Source organism: Apis mellifera, linkage group LG14 (assembly GCF_003254395.2).
Source record: "Apis mellifera strain DH4 linkage group LG14, Amel_HAv3.1, whole genome shotgun sequence".
In the NCBI taxonomy this organism is placed as follows: Eukaryota; Metazoa; Arthropoda; class Insecta; order Hymenoptera; family Apidae; genus Apis; species Apis mellifera.
Window position 1 is genome coordinate 420,550 of NC_037651.1, and position 12,141 is coordinate 432,690.

Genomic DNA, 12,141 nt, shown 5'->3' on the forward strand with positions numbered 1-12,141 from the left:
AATAATATTATAATTAACATCAAAATCTTTTTAGAATTTTATAATTTTTCATTTCATTTTTTCATTCCATTAATGTAAATGACATGCATTCAATTATTATATATTTTAATAATAAATTATACATTCATTTTTAATAATTTTTTTTTAATTCTTAAAAAATATATATATGAACAATGATAAAATTTTTTGAAAATTTTTGAATACAAAATGAATTATTTAGCATTAATACTAATTTAAAATATAAACATCTTAAATACTAATTTTAAATTAGATAATGATGATATTCATTCTCTATTAATTCAATAATATAATTATACTTTATCAACGTTCTATATTATTTTATTTTATTTTCATTTTGGCCATGTATGATTTTGTAAATTGCTAAATCAAGAATGAATTATATCATTCAGTATATAATTATATTTTCATATTATGCACAAATAAATAAAACAAGAGTCTTATTTGTTTATAGTTGTATATAAAATTATTTGATGCGTAGTTAAAGAAAATTATCTTATTTATCATATTGTTTTGACATTTTTTCAATCTTTTCAGAAAGATGACAAAGATAACAAAGTATTGAAAAGATGTTTGTATATTTTAACTTTAGAATTCATAATTTTATAAAAAAGTTATAATTAAAATAATTTTATTATACAATGGAATTTTTTTTAATATAATAAAGAATGAATAAATATAATTATTATATTAAAAATGATAACTTTTTGAAATCTGATAATTAAAATTCTTTGATTAATTTTGTACAAATTATATTTCTTATATTATAAGAAATTATTTATTTTAGATCCTTTAGATATTATGAATTACAAATTAATTTGAATATCATATTTTAAATTTTTTAAAAATTTTATGTGTAGATATTTTTTTGGGTAAAAATATCATAATAAATTATTAACATAATTTTGTGTCAATTAATATTAAATCTGCTTCATATCATCATTATTTATTTATTCTATTGGAATAGAAAATTCGAAATGATTCGAAATGATTCATACTGATTTTAAAAAAAATTCTAATTTCAGTAAATTTATATTTATAATTAAATTAAGAAAGTACGAGATTTATTGCAGATTTATTAATTTGTTTACAACATAATCCATACAGATAAATTATCACATTTGATATATAGTTAATATGACTTTCTAAAGTTTTCTATTCTTCTATTTATTCTTTTTTTTATATATGAAATATTTTTTTTTGTCACTTTTCTTTTTATGTAGATAATTTAAAGCTATTTCATATAATCAAGAATTCATTTTGTTCAAAATTTATATAATAATTTTATAAATCTTGAATTTTATTATATCTTTTTATTGATTTCAAAATGCTTTATTATCTATTTTTTTCATATTTAAAAAAATAATTATTTATATTGCATTATTAACAACTCAATAACTTTTTAAGCTCTGTAGAGAACTTGGATATTTTTTTTAATCTATAATATGATCAATATTCTCTAAATTCTAAGTTTCATAGAGCATTTAGATATTTTAACATGAACATCTTTTTAAGTTTTACTTTGTACTTTAATTCATTCATGTATTGGCCGATTATATGAATTATCTTATTGTATTTATATATTAAAGAATTTTTTATAAAAATTATATATCTAATAAATTGGATATTGTGTACACATATATATTGTTTCATTTTAAAATTTTATATCTTAAGTAACGTTCAGATTTATTATTTATAAAATTTGAACGATAACGTTACTTTTCTCGAAATTATTAATTTTAATAATATAATTTTAATTTTTGGATAGTATTGACATATCATTTTTACATCAGAACTTAATTTTAATATTTAAACAGAATTATTTATATGAATATTTAATTTCATTATATCTATAATTAAAATGAATCTCTTGATGACACTTTTATGATTTGTTTCTCTTGATTTTATGAAATTTAATTAATTATTATTATTTTATAAGTACACTCTTAATAGATTTTATTTGATTTTATTTGTAAATTGCTAAATTACTAAATTCAACTTTTTTGATTTGATGATTTTATAAACTTTAAAAAATAATATTGTTATATAATATTATTTGTTTCAAAAGAATACTTTATCGTTTTCACGTTAAATAAATATAATTAGTTTCATTCGAATGTAAATATTTTAGATTTTTTAAAAATATAATCAAAAATGGTTGCAAATTTACACATACTAGTTCAGTATATCAATTTTTCAAATAAGTATATATAATAAATATTCTTTTTTCTATATTATTATTTCACACAATATGATTTTATATAGAATATTAAAATAAGTTAAAATTATAGTATTTTTGAAAGAAAAATTAAAAGATAAATTTAAATTTTTGCACAAAATTATATTCATTTCTAATATTGTCTTTTATATAATTTGTTTATAGTATCATTATTAATTAAAAATAATCTTTAATAACATACATACAAAAATATATAAAAAATTAATTAACTATATTTATATCAAATCACATTTTCAATTAATAAAAAACAAAGATGATTTTATTGTTTATTAAGATTTTTTTATATATATTATATCATTTATCAATTATATCATTAGTATTATTATTTTTTATTTTCGTTTACTGTTATAATTCAACGAAATATCATAAATATAATATTTCTTATTATAATTCATTTATTCATACTTATAATTGTTATAAAATTTTAATGAAATTTATTATTTATGATGTTCTTATATTTTATATAATTTATTTTTAAATATTTTTTTTAAACTCAAACTTTAGATAATCTTTGGAGATTTAGAATCAAATAATGTAAGATTTTAAATTTAATTTACGTTATGATCACTGTTTAGCAATAACATTTATATATATTATCTCAATACTTCAAAATCTTCACGATCAATTTTTAAATTCGAGAATTTATGTATTTTGATATTTTATTTTTTTTCTATTTTTATATAAATTATTTAAATTAAACAATTTATTAAAATTATGAATGATTTTGGATACTTAAAATTGCTTAAAATACTATTCAAAATTGAAAACTATTTAAATATTATTTATATTATTAAAAATTAAACATTCATATTTAATATTAATTACATTAAATTATTGATTTATTTACTTGCTTGTATTGAAATTGATAACGAGATTTCAAAGAAGTCTGATTGATTTATAATTTTCATGAAAAAAATATTTAAAATTGTTCAAAGAAGATTGAGACTTTAAAGTTTATTTACAAAAAAGCTTACTTGCATTGACGATAATAAAATTTCAATGAAAAGTAACTTTATTTATTACTTTATATTTATTACTATAATTACCAAATTACTATAATATCTATTATTCTAATTATTTCTGCAGTTAATTACTTCCAATGAAAATAACACTTAACGCACAAATGTGATTTATGAAGCGGTAATTGTGCGAGTTTTTCGAAGAATATAAGAAATAACTGTTAATAAATTGCGAAATTAGAAAAGCATTTTAAAGAAACTACAAAAAATTATTAAAGGAACTGAAATTCGTAAACTATTATAGTCGCTTCATAAATCAGTTCTACTCATTCGCTGTTTCTGATATAGTTTCTTTATTTATTACTTATAAAGTATATTATTTTAAAATATGATAGAACATTATAATTTCAATTTGAAAGACATATGAATAATAGATTATAATTTTAGATTCTGTTATAAATATAATATAAATATAATATATAATTAGAGATTTGATAAAAATACACAAAATTATATTTATTTTGATTCAATATATTCATGTTATAAATTGTACATTGAGAAAAATAATGATGTGAAAATGATAATGGAATCGCAATGAAATAGAAAAATATTCTTGATATAAGAAAATGCCAGAAAAAACAAAATCTATGATTATAAATTACTGATATTTTATGTTATAATGATATTCAATGTTCTATATTTTCAGCTGAATATAGAACAAACTATCAACAATATATTATCAATAATTTCAAAAATTATACAAAGAACAGATGAAATTGATCAAAATTGAAAAAGAAGAAAAAATAATCTCAATAATCAAAATAAATCTCAATCTTATTATGCTAAACTCCAAATATTAATTATCGAATAATTTTTATGAATTTGGATAGGAAATATTATATCTTGCATATTAACCAAACTTAGTACCATAGTTTTTTTCATTTATTCTAATTTATACAATATAAATTTTCTGATATTTTGAAATATTGAAAAAATTCGAGAATTTATAATTTTTAAATCGTAGTAATATTACATCTTCTCATAAAACCATGATCTATTTTTTAAAATAAATATGTAATATTATTTAGTCTTCATTTTGTACTATTGTAAAATATATTAGTGTAGAATGTAAATGTAGAATATCAATATTATTGTAGAATATTAAAATATATATATATATATATATATAAATATATATATATATATATATATAAAATATTATTTAGTGCTCTTAAAGGATAAAAAATTATTTTATCAATTCAAATTAATAAAGATTTTTATAATATCCATCTTTTATCGGAAAGATGATAGAAAATTAAAAAAAATATTTTGAATAAAAAATTTATAATAATTTTATTTATAATAAATTAAAAAATTTCCTATAAAAATGATAAAAATTTTTGAATAATATTATATTATTTTTATTAATATTAATATAGTTTTTATTAAAAATTTTTTTCATAAATTTGTTTTGAGAAAAATTTTAAATTAAATTATCTTCATAGGTACAATTATTATTAACATGATCTAATTATGGATTATTTTTTTCTTTTCAATCTTCGCTGTTTAATTTATATATCAAAATTGTGTGGAAATTCAGACGTAATGCTGGTTATTTAAAGGAATGAAATTCTATTTCAAATATATATAAATATATTAAAAAACTATAATAAAGAAGACAAAAATAAGATCAATCTCTAGATTGCAAAAAAAAAAAAAAATCGAAGAGACCGATGAAAGCGAAATGCAAAATTTTACTATAATTTGATAAATTGTATTAATTATAGATGGCTAAAGTAAACAAAATTTTTAATGTCAGAAAATATCTACCAGAACGATAAAAAGTTATACATTGAAAACTATTTAAGATATAAGATATTTATTGATGAAGTGATAAATATAGGCGAAAAAAATATTTTTTTATGGCTCTTTAATGTCTTGTGTTTTTTAGATATGAAGATATAAAAAAATTGACAAAATTGGTAAATGAAAAATAAACATATTGTTCACTAATTTACCAATTTCTATTAAGAAGTGTAGAGAAATGATTCGAAATATTTTTCATCTTCATAAGAGACAAGACAAACAATGCTGCATGAAGAAATTTAAGAAAATTAGAAGGAATTTATAAAGAAACAATTAAAAAGAAAACTTATATAATTAATTTTCTATTGTTTCAAAGAAAAAAAATATTAAAAAAAAAATATTTATATGTATTTACTTTGAAATAATTATTTCTAAACATTATAATTAAAATATTTCTTAAACTAATGATTTTTCGACATAAATAATTTACAATTTTGTAGAGAATAATAAGTTATTTTAATTAGAGGATTAGAAAATATAAAATAAGGAAAACATATGTGTTTGTTTATTTACATTAAATTGTAAGCAAAAATCATTCAAAATTTCATTCAGTTCTTATCTGAATATGAACTATTTTTTTATACAATATAAAAATACAAGTAAAAAAAATTCAATTGTTTTATTGTATACATTGATTAGCATTAAGTAATCATTTATCAAAATAAAATGATATTATTTTTATTATTTTATTACTTTATTACTTTTTATTTTTCTTTTATTATTTTACATTTTTTAGAATGGAACTCACGTATTCGTTTTCAAAATTATTTGAATATTAAACTCTCTTTAACATAAACTACATATTAAAAAAAATAAATTAATTTAAAAAAAAAGAAAAAAATAAATTTTTCTCGATCACCGCTAAATGCACGTTTCGAAATCATTCAAATTCAGTCACTTTTTATTATCTATAATATTAATGGAGATAATTTAGATATTCGATTGAAAATTAATATTTTATATATATTTAGCAAATTTAAAAAAATACAATTATTTAAATGTAATATTTAGTTTTGAATGCAACAGTTTCAAGTTTAAAAACTAATAATGTAGCTTTGCAATATTTTATTATTAATCAATTAGAATAACATATTACGCATATTAATTGTACAAAAATTAAAAATGATATAGTCCGTATGATGAATTATTTTAGAAATAAAATATAATACATTTATTTAGAATTCATTGCTTGAAACTAATCTTGTAGTGAAAGAATAATATGTTATAACAATATTTATTTCTAGCAAGTAATATTTATATTCATTTTAATAAAATTATAATGATATTCTAATATCCTAATTGAAAAAGAAAGCGATTCATTAGAAATTATATTAAAGAAAATGATAGTCAATATAGTAATATTGTTCTATCATTTCGTAAAAAAATATAGATCCTTTATTTGATAAAGAAGGTAACAATGATGATTATATTAAAAAATAAAAATTGAAGTGAAATCTTATTGTATTCAAGCAATTTCTTATTGTATAATATTTTACATATTTCATATTGTAAAATATTATTAATAAATATTAATAAACACTGCCAAAATTCTTATTATTGTAATTCTTATTATTTAAATATTAATTATATTATATTTAATTATATTATTATAATTATATTATTTCCTTATTTCTTAGTTTTATATGGTTGATAAATATTTATTTTAGAAAATCATTATTGTTAGAATAAAAAGTAATGATACAAATGTATTTTAATTATTAGAAATTTAATCGTAACTTTCAATTTTCATTTTCGTTTTTTCTTTTTCATCTTCCTTTTATTTCCATTTTTATACATAGTCTTTAACAGATGATTAATTTTATTTCGTTAAATCACTTCTAACAATTGTACCACGAAAAACAAAATGAAAATATTAGATCTAGATCATAAAAAATCATGAAAATCCTCAGAATCATAAAATAAATAAAAAGTTTTCAATTCAATTCAAAATTAATATAATTAATATAAATTACATCAATCAATATAAATTATATCATTACATCATTATTTATTAACATAGTTTTTGGAGGAGATTTTGAAATTGTAAAACTATTATTAAAATAATAATGATAAAATTTATTTCATCGTATTATTTAGAAAATTAAATGATATGTTTAATTAATTTATTTTTAATTATTTATCTATAGAATAAAATTTTTCAATTCAAATTTTTCTATTTTGTAATTGATCTCGATAATTTTTAACAAAAATTATACAAAAATATCACTAAAATCTTCAAATCGATCTATTCTGTATCTTGTTGCATTTCTATCATTCGCAATATGCACAAGAATTAACAAAGCAAGATTTTCCACATTCACTTGTATTTTATAATAAGATAACGAAGACACCGATAAAAGAGTCCAATATATATATATTATTTACTGATGAACCAACGTTTACAAGAGATGGGATATTCGGTTCTCATGATACATATATAGACTCAAAAAAATCAGTATTGTTTACAATCCACAAAAAAGTTTCCAGTATAAATATTTGGTTATTATAGATAGTTAAATTGGATATATAGTTAGAATTTTTGCTAAAACTATGATTTATGGCATAATAGAGCATTATATATTTTTATATTTATATAATAGTATTTTTTTATTTATCTCTGATAAAAACATAATTAAAATATAATATAATGTAAAATAAAATAAATATAAAATATAATAATTAAAAAAAATCATATAGTTATTGTAAACAATTGATATAGTCTATTCAATTTATTATAAAATATCATATATAGAAATATCACGAACAAAAATGTTATGAAAAATTGTGAAAAAAAGAAAATATAAAAATCTTATATATATAGAATATATCTTTTAAGAAACGAACAGCGAAAATAAACGAGACAAAAAAAAAATTAAGAAAGAGAAAAGTGTATTTATTAAAAAAAAAATATTTTTACTAATAAATGTTATAAAATATGGGTATTTAATAATATTATAATTAATATTAATAATATAATAATATTAATATTATTATAACAATTACAATTTTTTTTCAATATAAAATTTTCAGTCAATACAAAATTAACATTGATAAAAATATTTCATATACTACAAGTTATTTTCTGTTTATCAGATTTTCTATTTTATCAGATATTTTATAAATCATTGTAACTATTTGCCAGTCTCAATACATAAATTATTAATGTATGATTGACTTAATATATGACAAAGAAATAATAAGCCACATATATCTACGCATTGGATAGTTGGTTGCTACAAGAAACTAAAGAAATAAAGATGAAAACTTCAAATAATTTAAGATATGAATATTTGATAAATTTTCAGATTCGTTTTAAATGAAAATATTGCATAGATTATTGTTAATTCACATATATTAAATTTTAAATTAATCTTATTCAATCTTATTTTTAAATTACTAAATCTTGAAATTGTAAAACTATTATTAAAATAATAATGACAAAATTTATTTCATTGTGTTATTTAGAAAATTAAATGATATGTTTAATTAACTTATTTTTAATTATTTATCTATAAAATAAAATTTTTCAATTCAAACGTAATTGATCTTAATAATTTTTAACAAAAATTATACGAAAATGTCACTAAAATCTTCAAATCGATCTATTCTGTGTCATGTTATATCACAAAAATTCTGTTCGTGTTGTAATTTTTTCTGAAATATCTAAAATTCTAAGTGTTATGCTTATTTATTTTTTATAAGTTAGATAATTTTTTGACTTAACTTTCATCTGTAATCTATGATCTATATTTGAATTATTATATCTAATTTGAATCTTATTATTTTTAAATTTCATAAATTTTTAAATTTACCTTTATTATGAAATTTTATTCTGAAAAGTTATTATACAATCATTTTTACCTCAATAATAATTACAATATTTTATTAAGAATAATAAGAAGTAAAGCATAAAATTTTAATTATGACACAAAATAGAAAAAAATTTAGATCTATCAATAAGTCTAACACATTATTTCATAATTTATATTTTCCTATTATAATTCCTATTATATTTTTAATATTATAATTATTAAAAAAAATTAAGACTTCGCAATTTTTAAAAGTTTTCTATTTTTAATAAAATTTAAAAAATGTGAACAATTTGATAATATAATATATATATATATATAATAATAATAATAATAATAATAATAATAATAATAATAATAATAATAATAATATATATATATATATTATATTATATTATATTATATTATATTAATAAAGAATAATAGATAATAAAAATTTATATTATATAATATAAATGTTTATTATCTATTATTTTTTATTAATTTATTTTTAATTTTAATTATTAAGATATATTAATGATATTTTGTTTCCGCCATAGTTTTTTGTATGCATTATTTTTTCTTTTTTTTTTTATATTATTTTGTTAAAAATCTAGAATTTTTTCTTTAAATTTGTTAATGATGTTTATATAAGTTTACGATATATATGTATAAATATTTTATGTATAAACATTTGGTTCCCATCATGCATAGACATTTTATCGCATTTTATATGTAGATAAGCACTTTATAATAAAAAAATAATAAGATATTATTTATCATAATATATTAATTACTAATATATATGTGAAATATATTAATATTTTAAAAAATTTTCAATAAAATTTCGTACTTTTTTAATTACTAAATATTTAATTTGATGACATAAATGCCATATATTGGAATATCTAAATCCATACGATAGGTTATTAAATGGTTGTAATATTTATCACTGCTAGGTAGCCACGAACATAACTGAATCATTGCATGAAAACTATAATGATTAATTCACTATTGAGACATAGTATCGATTCTGCCACTAAATGGTTCAAAATTTTACTGCGATTATATAAGCGATTATATATTATCACTATAGAATATAAGTTTAAATGAAAATGAAACAAAATGAAGACATATAGTTTTATTTTTAACATTATATATTTATTGAGTATCTTTGTAACAAAAGAATAGAATGTCGATTGTTTCGAATTTTCGCTATAGAGTGTACCGATCTTGAAGTATATCATCTATTATATTTTTTTTCTTCACAACAATATATTAATGAAGATAATATATAAAACTTACTTTCTTTTACTTTTGAAGGAAAAAAGAAAAATTATTTTTCATAATTGATTTCTTATTTTTCAGATAATTAAATAATTTTGTACAGAATATATATAATTTTTACACTATTAAATATATAAATATATTGATTTTTATAATTATAATTAATACTTTACATTGCATACTAAATCTAAGATTTTTCCCACATATTTATCTATTATATCAATTTTTTTAAAGAGTTTTTCCCATAATAAAAATCTATTTTTTTTTCACATATTTTTTTTTTGTAGAATGTTCAAAATCAAATAAAGGAAATGAATATAAAATGATATGAATATGAAAATGTTTAACTAAAGAACAAAATAAAACGAAAATAAACTGTAGGTTTTCAAAAGCTATAAGGAGATCAATTTAAAGAAATTCGAATAGATAAAATCATAGATGAAATATAACTTTTACCATTAGAAAGTGATTTCTACAAGAATTAAGATGCCAGATTTATATTATTAAATAAAACTAAATTTTTGAAATTAGTATATAATTTCATTAAATATTTAAAATTATGTTTAAAATTTAACAAAATAAAATTATACTTTGTGGCACATTATCAAAATCCAAAAATTTAGATTTTTTTTAGATTTTAATAAATATCAAATCATCTCTTAAGTAAATATTTAGAATTGCGATGAAATTTCGATTTGATATTTCTATACTAGTTATATTAGAACTATTAGAACTATATTCTATAGTTCAAAATTATCTGAGAAATGAAGAAGAAACAAGTGAACACAATTATAAAAAGACAAATGTTATTACTTTACTGACTATATATGGTAGATATATTTTTATTTCTTTTAATAAAAATTTTTTATTTCTATTTTCTACTAAAGTTGTATAAATGCAACTTTAGAAAAAATAGCTGCAAAAATTATATTCACAATTTAATGATTTTAATCTTTTTTAAAATAGCTCACATTATTTTCTGAAATCTAATTTAAAAAAAAATTAATCTTTCTTATAATTAATGCAAAATCATAACGATCTTGAAATTATCTTATTTACAAAAGAATATCATGTGCATGTGTTGAATCTAAAATGAAGTATTAGAATCGAATTATAATGAGACTTTTCAAAATTGTCTGTGCAGAAATATTCTTCAAAAATTTCTGGTTTAGATAATATTGTTATTTCTTTTAGATAAATGAGTTTAGCACAATCTATTTTTCAATACAAAATTATGGTAAATCGTATTATATTTTCAAATTCGAATTTTATTTCATCTGAAACAATTGCAATTTATATTTATACCATCTGACATTTTAATTTAAAAAACTTTTCTAAACTCTAAAACTCATCATAATTAACATATATAACATATATAAAACAACATATATAAAACATATATAACTAACACATTAAAATAAATCTCTTAGCATTCTTCAACAAATATATTTTCTGATTTTATGAAAATTATTAAAAACATCATGTAAGTAATATTTCAAAAACAAAAATAATAAAAAAAAAATGAAGAATTCAATGACGATTTCAAATTCTTCTGCAACTGTTTAAAATTCTAATCAGTATAATAATAATTTATTATACTATATTCATATAATAATAATTATTAATATAACAATTTATAGAAGATGTTAGGTATTAAAAGAAAAACTGTCGATGAAGAAAACAAACAAAAACAAATTGAAAAAAATATAAAAAAAATCAAGCGAGAAAAAAAGTAGAAAAGATAAGTGAAAAAAAAGAAAATTCATTAAGGAGAAAATTAAATAAATTTTTTATTTATTAAACAATTACAAATACTGAATACATAATTTGCAAAGAATGATGATTGAATATGAAGATTAGAAATATAAAAATAAATGTACAGATCAAAGAGATCATTTTACTTGTATATTTATAGACATGTCTAAATAAAATTCTATTCTATTTAAATTGTTTTTATTAATATTATTAATAATTTAGATTTTAA